Source organism: Peromyscus leucopus, chromosome 10 (assembly GCF_004664715.2).
Source record: "Peromyscus leucopus breed LL Stock chromosome 10, UCI_PerLeu_2.1, whole genome shotgun sequence".
Classification (NCBI taxonomy): Eukaryota; Metazoa; Chordata; class Mammalia; order Rodentia; family Cricetidae; genus Peromyscus; species Peromyscus leucopus.
This window is the reverse complement of record NC_051071.1, coordinates 35,338,504-35,351,861: the sequence shown is the minus strand read 5'-3', so window position 1 is coordinate 35,351,861 and position 13,358 is coordinate 35,338,504.

Genomic DNA, 13,358 nt, shown 5'->3' with positions numbered 1-13,358 from the left:
CAGGCAGCTGGACTTTGGAGATAATGATTTCATCACCTCCCTAAGTGATCATTCATTTTGTTTTCATTTACTTGACTGATAGAAGTTTGTTAAATAATACTTCATCTGACTTCTTTTTCTCTGTGCCCTAAAAGAATTTGAGACAAGAAGTTGTAGGACCACAGAACCTATAGAACTCACTCACAAGCAAAAATATTCACCACACAATGGGAAAAGAATTGCATATCATGTCACCAATCTGTCCAGTCATCACATAATTCCTATTTGGAACTGTACTTTTGGAAAAATATTGTAGAAATGTGACTTTTTAAAAATATAGTAACTTGGAAAGGAAACAAACAAGACAAAGTATTTTACTGGACTATGGAGAGGAGAGGCTGTAAATATCTAAAGTTTCTCAAAATTTTACTTTTTATAGGAGGAATGCTAAATGTTCTATTTTAATCAAAACTAAATATTAGTTAAAATTATTTTTGATTGCTAAGTCCTTAGGTTCAAAAAAGAATGGGATTTAGTTAGACAATTTAATACATTTGTGATTTTGTTTATAATGAGCTACTTTGTGATGTCTTCTTATAGTTTTTAAAAGTCTATGCTTCATAGTTATTTATTCTGATGCATTTGCAAGCAAATCCTTTCTTTTTTATTAAGAAAAAAAATTACTCATACAATCCTTCCTCCGATTGGATTCTCTGAGCTCCACCTGGGGCCTTGCCATGGATCTCTGCATCCGCTTACATCAGTCATTGGATGAGAGCGAGAGATGTTGAGACCATGATTAGAAAAAGCACAGGGACAAATAGCCAAACTAGTGGAAACACATGAACTATGAACCAATAGCTGAGGAGCCCCCATGGAACTGAATCAGACCCTCTGGATAAGTGAGACAGTCAATTATCTTGAACTGCTTGGGAGGCCCCCAGGCAGTGGGACCGGGACCTGTCCCTCCTCTATGAGCTGGCTTTTTGGAGCCTGAGGCCTATGCAGGGACACTTTGCTCAGCCTGGGTGAAGGGTGGAGGGGACTGGACCTGCCTGGACTGAATCTACCAGGCTGAGCTGAATGCCCAGGGGAATTCTTGCCCTGGAGAAGATGGGAATAGGGGTACAATGGGGGGAAGGGCGGGGGAGTGGGGGGCCGGAGGAGGGAGGACAGGGGAATCTGTGGCTGATATGTAAAATTAAATTAAATTATATTTTTTTTAAAAAAAGAAAAAAATTGTATTCAATTTACATACCAAAGATCCTCCTCTTTCCTCCTCCTCCTATCTCTCCAGCCTCCCTCTCCCAACCCACTCTCCATTCCCTCCTACAGGAAGGTAAGGCCTCCAAGGGGAGGTACATTTAGTAGAGGCCCTCCCCCTGCCTCAAGGCTGCATGAGGTGTCCCATCATAGGTAATAGGCTCCAAAAAGCCTGCTCATGCACCAGAGATGGATTCTGATCCTACTGCCAGGGCCCCCTTCAGTAGATCAAGCTACACAACTGTCCCGATATGCAGAGGGCTTAGTCCAGTCCCATTCAGGCTCCACAGCTGTTGATATAAATTTCATGAGAGATCCACAGCCAAAGGCCGAGCTCCAGGAGTACTGTCTAAGAGAGAGAAAAGAGGGATTCTATGAGCAAGGGCATCAAGATCATGACGGGGAAACCTACAGAGACAACCAAAAATCCTTTCTTTTAATGAGCATTTGCCTGCTCTCGTTCTCTCTGATGCACGCTTTGCATTCTTCTGCAGAGTGCCTGATGTTTAGAATGGCTACATCTTTACATGTTAAGATACTGCCAGTCAAAACAACTTGACTAATGCACCTAAACTTGAGGTGAGAAATGTAGAAATCATTTTGAAAATATTCTTTCCCTTCCCCACACATGAAACTGATTCTAGAATTTGAGAAAGTATGCTCTCTAATGATTTCTATTTCAATATTTTTCCTGTTCCCACAGGCTTATTTCAGTTCACTGTCTTTTTCACAGGTGTTACAACCATACTCTACTGTGATTCCCCTACAATTACATTATTTTGTATCTAGAATACACCATTTAAGACAGAAATTTCATCTCTTTATTGCTTTCCAAAAAAATAAAAACTTTATTTGCTTACATTCTGTTTATTAACACCATCATTCATCATTCAAGCACTTTTCACCTCTGAGAGAATTAGATGGTTAACACATTTCCTCATTCTGCCTCACATAATTGAAAAATCAAGAATAATTACAATAGCAAAGGAAATTTCAGAAAATCTTTACAAAATTTGATGAATAAACAGAAAGTAAACATTGTTCAGGAAATTACAGTAGAGGAAATATTAGAACATTTCCCATGAACAGAATGAATCAACTTCCAACAACCAGAGTTTGCAGGTAACTATCCTCTGACATGTGGCTGTGCCTTTAGAAGCAACTTATTTAATTGTGAAGTAGGAATGATATGGAGAAAAGGTTTCCAGGAAATTCACTGAAAGAGAGGTGTAATTACAAAACTTACATTCATTGCAAACATAGTCTTTTAGATACCTCTGAAAAAATATAAAGACTTATTGCATTTATAAAGATCCTGGACCATAGCAGTTTAATTGAAAAAAAAAAAAACTATAGTTATATTCCAGATTTTGAACACAAATGATACTGCCAAATCGTCCTTGCATCTTACATCTCTTAACCACACTTGCTGTGGGATCATGGTCAAATTATTTTGTGTGATTCTCTATAAATCAAGTTTACTCATCCAGAAAATGAAGATAAAAAATGTTATCAAACTTAAAAGAGACATTCCAGTGTAACAAAGTTATTGATGTGCTGAATGTTTCCATGCTAGTAAGTATGCTGCCTCATGTGTGCTTTGTGATATATGACAGTACATATTTATGCTGCGTTTTATACATATGCTTACTTATCTCTAATTTGCTCAGTCTACTTATAGAATAAGAAAATGAAAAAAAGAAAAACCCCACTGGTCAGTTTATTGTAGCTATGAATAAATTTAATTTTCCAAGACTTAAAATCTCTCATTTTATATTGCAGATAAGAAAGACCCAGAAACATGCCTATTTTTGAAGAACATTTTTTTTTTAAGATTTATTTCTTTATGATGTACACAGTGTTCTGTCTGCAGGCTGGAAGAGGGCAGCAGATCACATTACAGATGGTTGTGGGCCACCATATGGTTGCTGGGAATTGAACTCAGGACCTCTGGAAGAGCAGCCAAGGCTCTTAACCTCTGAGCCATCTCTCCAACCCCTTGAGGAACTAATTTTTGTAAGTAGATAATCTTACATTTAAACATATATATGCAATTCAACTCTTGGTTTGGCATTCTTTCAAATGATTGATAATATCCTAGAAAATGTACACAAAGTCCAGCATTTTCCTTGAGGGTAAGTGGGAGAAATGCTCATTTCCCCAGAAGGAAAGCCAAAGAATCAGCAAACAAGAAAATTCACAATCTGAAACAGTAACATGTATAAATAAATAAACATGTAAGGTTAGAATTATGATCCAGGGATTTTGTCAAGTTTTTTGTTTGTTTGTTTGTTTGTTTTTGTTTGTTTGTCTGGGTTTTTTTGTTTGTATATGATAAGTGACAAGCCATGACTTTAGAAAATGATGTAAGTATAAAAGTATAAAAGATGAATGACATCCTGCCTAAGCTTTTCATTTCTTCCTGGAACATTGTACTTCTATTTTAGCATATCACTATGTCTAGTCTTTTTAAAACAAATATTGAGCTATCTCTACTATTTTATCTACTATTATACTATTACATCAAATAGAGCCATCTCTATAGCAAAAACTACAGACAGAGAGAGAAACAGAGAGAGTAGATAATAAACATTTGAATGAATCAACAAAGAGAAATTGTGTACAATTCTGTAAAAGTAAAAATAAGTTCCTATGTTTCTTAAAAATATCATTGATATCAGTTTTTGTCAGGAATTCCTGTAAATTAGTAAAAAGTGTTCCAGGCAGTGATGAGGATGATTTATCTGGATATATTCTGGGCTCCCACACTGAAGAAATACTATCTCCTTATGACTGGTGGTTCCTGAGGATGTTTTCCCCACTGCAACTCATAAATCAACAGGAGATGCTTCTCACGTGCATCTTGTCTCATTGGAATGGAAACTGCATTGTGCAGAGACAAGCCAATATTGTTAGCATGTCTACATGCCTGCTGCCGTCAATCTTGGGGGTCAGCAGAGGAAGTGATGTTTACAACTTCAGAGTTTGTGTGACCTATACTTACTTATTCCTAGAAAAAGCAAGCTACAGTGAACCTGGTATGAACTGGGAATGTGTGGAATAAAATATTTCTTTCACATTGTCAGCACGCAATGGAACAAATGAGATTTATGGCAGAATTGGATATGTGATTTATAGTTTTTCTTGTTCTTCATTTAGAAGAGGAAATTAAAACCACACTTGCATATGATTCCATCTTTGATCACTAGAGACTTACACTGCAGATTAATTATTATAAACTCTATTAACAATGTTCACCCCAGGTGCAGCATCCACACTATCTTCCAACTATTATCCCAGGAGAAAGGAAAGGGGTTTGGGGCTTTAACTGTTTCCTCCCTCCTCCTCCTCTTCCTCCTCCTCCTCCTCCTCCTCCTCCTCCTCCTCCTCCTCCTCCTTCTCTTCTTCTTCCCTATCCTCTCCCCTTGTTATTTCAGACACAATCTCACCAGGTAATCCAGGCTAGCTCACACTGATGATCCTCTTGCCCTTCCTAATGTTGAAATTACAGGCATGCCCCACCTACGTTTTGAGTTGTCCGTTTATTTTGTTTTAAAATTTTCAGGAAATGTATCTGGCATTTGGCATTTCACTGGGTTATCATTTATTTCTTAAGCAATAACTGAATAATATGGAAAGAATTTTCAATGACTTCATGTCTTAACTTTAGATGGCACATATTATATAAGTAATTTTTATGATCATAGTCTTATTAGCTCAGAAACTGGATACATACTATCTTTTTCATCATTGTGAACCCAGATTTAAATTCATAAGTTTATACACAAATATTTTCAGGAGTTGATTCTTATATTTCACTTAACTCTACAGTTAAATGTGAGAAGCTTTGTTTCTTGAAGACAGCGCTTTCTCTAGTTTATTCCCACTTAAAGTCATACAAATAATTTATTAATTTAAAATATCAAATTCAACAGTAACCAAGAATAGTAATGAGTCACTTAGAGAGCTCTGATACACAAACCTACTTAGCAGATTCTAAACAAATATTTGAATGTTAATCAAATAACATACAGGCTCATAATTATATGATTAATCATAGGAAATCATTACTCATTGAACAAAATGTCTAGTTAACTTTTTAAAATTAAAACTCTATTACAAAAGGTTGGTTTTAGCAAACTATTAAGTAAATAAAATATAAATCATACAATAAAAAGAGTCTATCTCAATTTTATTTAAGAAATATGGAATTTCAAAGGAGCTTATATTTTGGAAACTGTGAGTTAAAAAGAAGGAGACTGTGGGGTCACAGACATTATTGGGAACTGTGATGATACAGTAACCAGTGACTGGTGGTTTTTTTTCTAACTGGAATGTGGACTTTGTAAATTTTCTTTAATTCTCTATAAATAACTACATTAATAGGTGGAAATATAGGAATAACTCTGAGAAACACTTGGGTAATTGCTATAAACTAGAATTTTCAGATTTTAAGTGACAGAAATTTATGACAGAGTGATATGGAAACAGTTAAATGTGAGAAGCTTTGTTTCTTGAAGACAGCGCTTTCTCTAGTTTATTCCCACTTAAAGTCATACAAATAATTTATTAATTTAAAATATCAAATTCAACAGTAACCAAGAATAGTAATGAGTCACTTAGAGAGCTCTGATACACAAACCTACTTAGCAGATTCTAAACAAATATTTGAATGTTAATCAAATAACATACAGGCTCATAATTATATGATTAATCATAGGAAATCATTACTCATTGAACAAAATGTCTAGTTAACTTTTTAAAATTAAAACTCTATTACAAAAGGTTGGTTTTAGCAAACTATTAAGTAAATAAAATATAAATCATACAATAAAAAGAGTCTATCTCAATTTTATTTAAGAAATATGGAATTTCAAAGGAGCTTATATTTTGGAAACTGTGAGTTAAAAAGAAGGAGACTGTGGGGTCACAGACATTATTGAGAACTGTGATGATACAGTAACCAGTGACTGGTGGTTTTTTTTCTAACTGGAATGTGGACTTTGTAAATTTTCTTTAATTCTCTATAAATAACTACATTAATAGGTGGAAATATAGGAATAACTCTGAGAAACACTTGGGTAATTGCTATAAACTAGAATTTTCAGATTTTAAGTGACAGAAATTTATGACAGAGTGATATGGAAACTATATAGTATATAAAATGGTCCTAGGCTCCTGGCACACAGTTCCAAAAATCCTTTCTATCTCCCATGGCAAACTGCTTTCATGCAGACCTGAATTTATATAAATGAATCAATTTTGGAAAGCCCCCAATTAACCACACTATTAAGACTGGTTGAAGGGGAAAGCCATCAAGCGATGGAAGGATTGGGAAGTTATATAAAACCTACCAAGAAGAGTCCCATACAGAAAAAATATTTCCTTATGCCAAGAAGATGGCAACCACAGCCTTAAAGAGGACAGAAGCTTCCATGCTGAATGCCCTCTGTACCACACCTTAAGCATCTTTTCACCTCTGTATCCACTGTATTTTTTAAACAAAACCTCATGGTATGTCTAAAATTATATGTTGTTTTCCTGAGATGTGGGGACTATTCTAGCAAATATCAAAAATGAGAAGATGTGGGAAACTCTGATATATAGACATATCAGAAAGAAGCTGTGGACAACTGACTACTGGAAAACGTTATCTGAAATGGAGACAAGGTGCAGAGATTGAGTAACAGGGTCAAATAAAGACTGGAGAATTAGTGCAACATCTATATATCTGCATTGAATAGTGAAGGTTTGAGATAGCTATACATGTGAAAGGTGTTTGTCAGAAACTAAAAACCAAAAGTAAGTGGCTGCTGCTGTTTTTAGCCAAACTCTTGAATGATTTTCACCAAGAGAATATCAAAAAGAAAGGATAAAGAGAATGTATGAACTGAAACAAATTATTTGCATATATGAAAATATTACATGAAGCTAATTTATTACATACAAATAATATATGTCAATCAAAACTCCACAGAACTAATAACACTTTCCTTATTGGGTATTAATCCTTTCTCATTCAATTCCTGTTGACAGGAATGACATAAAATGACTAACCAACCTGAATCCTGTGTGCCCACCCTCTTCATAGAGCAGAGAAGCTTTTAAATATGGCACAGTTGGTCTCCACAGAAAAGTCAGGATGAAAGCTCCCAAGAACATGGAGGCCTGGCCAGACAGAAAAACAAAACAAAACAAAACAAGCAAACAAAAACAAATGTCCACCAACAGACATTAAGTGATTTCCTGTGTATGCTCCTTTGTGTCTACTGCACAGGATCAGATAAGGTCTTCCAAAGAAAGACGATGAAAACCATTACTTTTATTGCCCATTAATTAATTTGGCCTTTAAAAATACATTTTGGTGCTGCTATTTGTTTGTTTTACGTATGTATATTTGTACACACTTTGACATTTGGGAATATGGGAATTTGTTTTATAGAATAATATTAGTCTTATAAAGTTAATATTAATGTTTTTTGTCATATTTTAGAAAAATAATATAGAATATAAAGGGATTAGACATAGATTTACTACTCAAAGCACTTTGGAAACTATTTGGCTGCATCTCTTACCTCAAGTTGAAATTGATTTGGCTATTATTTTGAAATGTGTACTAGCTATTTCTAACTTTTTAAACTATGACCCATGTTCAACATTACAGTGCAAGTATCTCTTTGTCACCATAAATTCTACAGGGTAAAGAATTTTAGTGGATGTATACCATTTTACTCACAGCAATTCTTTCCATATTTAAAGTTGGGTGTTTTCCCAAATATTTTTATGTTCAAATATAATTATATTTTTTTCCTTTTCCTTTTTCCTCTCTCCAAGGTTTCTCATGTCCCTTCCCTCCTAACCTCTCCAAATTTACTTCTCATTTTTCTCAGTTTTCTTAAATTGAGAGCCTCTTTTATTTATTATTATTAGTCGTAGTAGTACATACATACACACACAGGGGGATGCATAAATAAACATAACCTGCTGAGTCTTTTTTTGTTGTTTATGTGTATATGATTTCAGGGCTGATTATTTTGTATTGGATGATCGATAAGGGGCCTAATTGGCCTGGGAAAGGCTAATCCTCCTTCTCTCTGAAGTAATTAATTGCCTATAGTTATTTTTCAGGGTTTGGAAACCAAGATATTTCTCTCCTTCCATCTTAGCATGTCTATTGATATTGTCATTGCTCATATCTTATTAAAAATTTTGATATTACTTCCAAAGACACATGCTTACTAACTTTATGTCTGTAAGTATCTTTTTTCCAAAGTTTTGCTTTCTGAATTTAATTTTCTTAAGAAAATTTCCAGATGTCATATTCCTGAGCAAAAATTACATCTACATATTAAGTACTAGATTCAGGTTCTTTAGGATAGGACACCTGTTACAAATGATCTTTGTAACACGCCATTTACCTATGCTCTAGACTTCTCTGGATTTTAGTATGTGTTTCTTGCTTAATATTGTTTGCATTGGTTGTAGTTCCATCTTATCTAGGTCATTAACCCTCTTTACCCCTGGACAATATTTGATAATCATTCCTTTGTATATAGTCTTTTATTAGGTTAGAACCTTTTTATTTAGACAAAAGGGGGAGATGCAGTAGGCAGCCATTCCAACCTTGATCTGGAAGTTCCAATCCCCATTGGGGCTTTGGTAACTGTCACACCTACAAAGTGGGGCCAAGAGAGGACCCTGAAGACCCGAGATCTGGATGAGCCAACTCTCTTGTTTCCTTGACCCTGGACGCTGGAGGTAGACAGAGAAGAGTTCTCCAGAGAACACCACCGGACTGTGCTGTGTCTTTCCCAGACCCTGCAACCTACCTATCCCTTCATTTGCAAGTTACTCTACTAAATAAACCTCCCTTTTAACTACGTGGAGTGGCCTTAATAATTTCACCAATAATGTACACATGAGTTCAGGTGCCCACAGAGTCCAGAAGGAGTCAGATCCCCTGAAGCTGGAGTTACAGGATGTTGCCAGCAGCCAACTGCCTATGCTGGCAACTGATCACAAGTTCAAGCAGGAAGCACTTTTAACTACTAAGTCATCTTTCTAGCCCAGGATATTATAGTTATGTAATAACTGGATAGGACTGTTGCTGACTTTTGTTTCTAGAGGAGTGGATGATTCTATTGAAATATACTTCAGTTATAAACTTTAAATCTATAGTAATTTGAACTTTTTTTCAATATTTTTAGAGCATCTATTAGCTACCAAAGAGAACACTGAAAGGATGTTTTAGTTAGCCTTAAAGAGAAAGACATAAATATGATATGGAAACTGGGACCCAAGAGAAGAAATGAATGTAAAAGGAGAATGTGTAAAGGAATGAATACATCTTGTGCAGAAGAAATCAAATAAGAAAATCATAGTATGTTTGAAAAATCTCATGTATTTTTGAGTTCTGGAGACACGAGACTGACGGATGAGGGAGGTCAGATTTCAAAAGCATCACCTGCCTGCGCTGAGAGGAATCAGAAGGGAATTCCACAAAGCCAGATGCTAAAGAAACCACAGCACTCCCCGGGATCATATTGCATAATACACATTTTTGTCTTCAGTTTGTTGAAGGTCTCTATGACATTCCAAAAAGCAGTAGTACTCCGTAGCACAAAGGAGAGGCTCAGAAGAAGAAGGATGCTGACATTTTAGGCAAACATGTGATTTGGGTTCATGAGTAGATAAGCTTTCTTCTCTCATCACAGAAAGGATGACTCACTCCCATCTCACTGCAGTTCCCCTTGGCATAGGGTTATTAAAGATTGGCTGACCTTTAGGTCAACATAGCTTAAGGAGTCTAGTCATATTTAAATCCCCAAGTGTGTACAAGAACTAGGTGAATATGATAGGCTTCCCTGTACCCTTTGCCCCATACAAATTTCAGATGGCAGAGTGACCCACTTGACCCACTGGAAAAAAATTACAATATTAGCAAATACTTTCCACATGGAATATAAAGCTATTCTGGCTTTACTTTGTAGCTCATTCACAGTTCAGTTAGAGCTTCCTTGGGGAGTGGTTCATTCTAGTCTCCCTTTGGGATGTACAATAGAAAAACTGTCACTAAATATCCTACACACACACACACACACACACACACACACACACACACACACACACAATTTAAGTGAATATAGCCTCCATGGCTGCTGCTGCCAATTCACTTTTCAAAAGCCCAGATCAGCTCTAAGTTCTTAGGAAACTGTAAAAGATAAAAAAACATGGTTTCAAGAGTAGGAGACAGATGACTGGGCCAAGGACCTGGGTTCCTTTCCTGTCTTTCTCTACAATTAATTAGAGAGATTAATTGAACCACTTTGCTGTCATTATCCCTGGCCTGTGAAATAAGGATGATTATTGCTGTCCTTTCCTTTGCCCTTTGATAACCTCGCAGGGGTATTCAGGAGGGTGATGAAGATTAATAAGCCAAATATGCTTTAAGTTCAGCTCAGGGGGAGTATAGAAATAAGACCCACTGCTCTGAGAGCAGGAGAGCAGATATTAGGAGCCAGTAACCAGCGACTTGAAAATCCCATGCCTAGCTCTGCTATGATGGAGGGGCCCTCTATCTAGTGCCAGTCCAAGCTGTAGAACAGGGGATACTCATCTTATTTTTTAAAATTTTGCCTGACTGGTTCTAGTACATCTAACTGCCCAGATTTTGAAATATTTATTGTTTTTTTAATTTTTTTCCTATGTTAAATGTGGACAATGTACCCCAGATCCACATCCTGACCCTCAAAGCCTGTAAACATGTTTCCTTACAGGGAGAAGTTGATTTCTCAATGTGACTAATCTGAGAAGATTAAGATGATGAGATTGCCTAGAATAATGTGGTACTCAATAATAACCCAAAGCCACTTTTCAGAGGGAGGTGGTTAATGGTAGGGGATGCTATGATAGAAGCAAGAAGGCAGAACAGGGCAAGGCAAGGAAAACCAGCAGACTCTGCAAGCTAAAAACTTGAAGGTATCAGATGCCTTTAAACTCCAGAACTCTGAGACTGTATGTTATCATGAGATTTTATATTGGTGGTAATCTGTTACAACACGACCATGGAAAACTATATAAATGCAGAATATTGGGTTAAATGGTGGCCTTAAAAAAGCATATGCATATCTGTAATGATTCAAATAGGTATGGATCCTATAGACTCGTATGTTTTATTGCTTGGTCTTTAGGGAGTAGCACTATTAAGAGATGTGGCTTTGTTGGAGTAGGTGTGGCCTTGTTGGAGCAAGTGTGCCACTGTAGGGGCGGGCTTTGAAGTCTTATGGTGTGTCCAGTGTGACATGGCTTCTTCCTGCTGCCTGCAGATGAAGATGTAGAACTCTCAGGTCCTTCTCCAGCACCATGTCTGCCTGCACAGATGGTAATGGACTAAACCTCTGAGACTATAAGCTAGTCTCAGTTAAAGGCTTTCCTTTATAAGAGTTGTTATGGTCATGGTGTTTCTTCACAGCAATAAAAATCCCAACTAAGACAACATCCAAACACTTAATACCAGTGAATGTGAATTTAGTAAAGGTAACTGTGTATATATAAGGATGCAGAAATATGATCATGGTGAATTATTTAGATTGGGCATTAGGACAATGTTATTTCATTATGAATGATAGACGAGAGAAAACACAGAAAAAAAGATGTCCATATGAAAGTGATGTTAGGGAACTGAGTCTTGACAACAAACCAGGAAATTGCCTGAGCAATGAATACTGTAAGAATCATGTGTGGTGATATTGTGTTCCCCAAAATATTGTCCATCCTAATAAACTTATCTGGGGTCAGAGAACAGAACAGCCACTAGATATAGAGACCAGAAAACGGTGGCACACATGCCTTTAATCCTAGCATTCCAGAGGCAGAGATCTGTCTGGATCTCTGTGAGTTCAAAGCTACACTGGAATCAACCAGGCATGGTGACTCACAACTTTAATCCCAGAAGTAATGGCAGGAAACAGAAAGGTATATAAGGCGTGAAAAGCAGCTTTTCTGCTTTTTTTAAATATAGGCTGGTTAAGCTTTTAGGCTTCTAGCAGCAGTTCAGCTGAGATCCATTCGGGTGAGGACTCCGGGACTTCCAGTCTGAGGAAACAGGATCAACTGAAGAATTGGCAAGGTGAGGTGGCTGTGGCTTGTTCTGCCTCTCTGATCTTCTAGCATTCACCCCAATAACTGACTCCAGGTTTGTTTTTATTAATAAGAACTTTTAAGATTCATGTTATAGTCATGGATAGGTTTCTCCATTGGTGCTTCAGAGGATACATAGTCATGAGCACATCTAGACCTAGAGTCATAGAAGTCAGAACAGTGAGAGAGTAAATATCTATTATAGCAAAATATTATTATAGCACACTCTAACAGTGTGCCTATGTTCATGCACATATTGAGACACAAACATACTTGTGTACTCTGTCTCTCTTCATATATATCTATATGTGTGTAGATATGTATGCATGATGATATGTATATGTTTGAGTGTATGCATGTGTTTATGATCAATTCATGGAAACGGGTCTCCAGATCTAGGCAGCTTTAAATCAATATATGAAGATAAAAATAAACCATCTCTAATTTCTTTTTTTCTGTTTTGGAAAGAATGTGTAGCTCAGAACCATGTCACATGATTACTACTCACTAAAGATTAAAACAAAATAAAATAATTTTAATAAAGAACTTTATTGAATGACTGTTGGCTATGTAAGTAAGACTGTTAAACATAACTTCTTAGGCAACATGGTTCTTAGAATACTTGTTATTTACTAAGGGAGGTATATGTGTTGTTACTTTCTCTGGATCTCCATCTTTCATTAATAAAATGGGAAGGAAAGATATACTTTGAACTACCAGGCAGTAACAGCTAAGTTAAGATAAAAAAAATTGATTAAAAAAGATTTCAAGTCATGAAATACTCAAAAATTAGACTAAATTTATGATTATGAGAATTTAAATGAATTAGTATTGGGAAAATTTGTTTATAGAAAAATGTTTTTATTTCAATAATTATTTCTAAAATTATATGTCAACTCTATGATTAACATACTTCTGTTGTGGCAAGTAAACTACTCATTTATTGGCCTCATCAAGGAGTGAGTGAATAAGTCCAC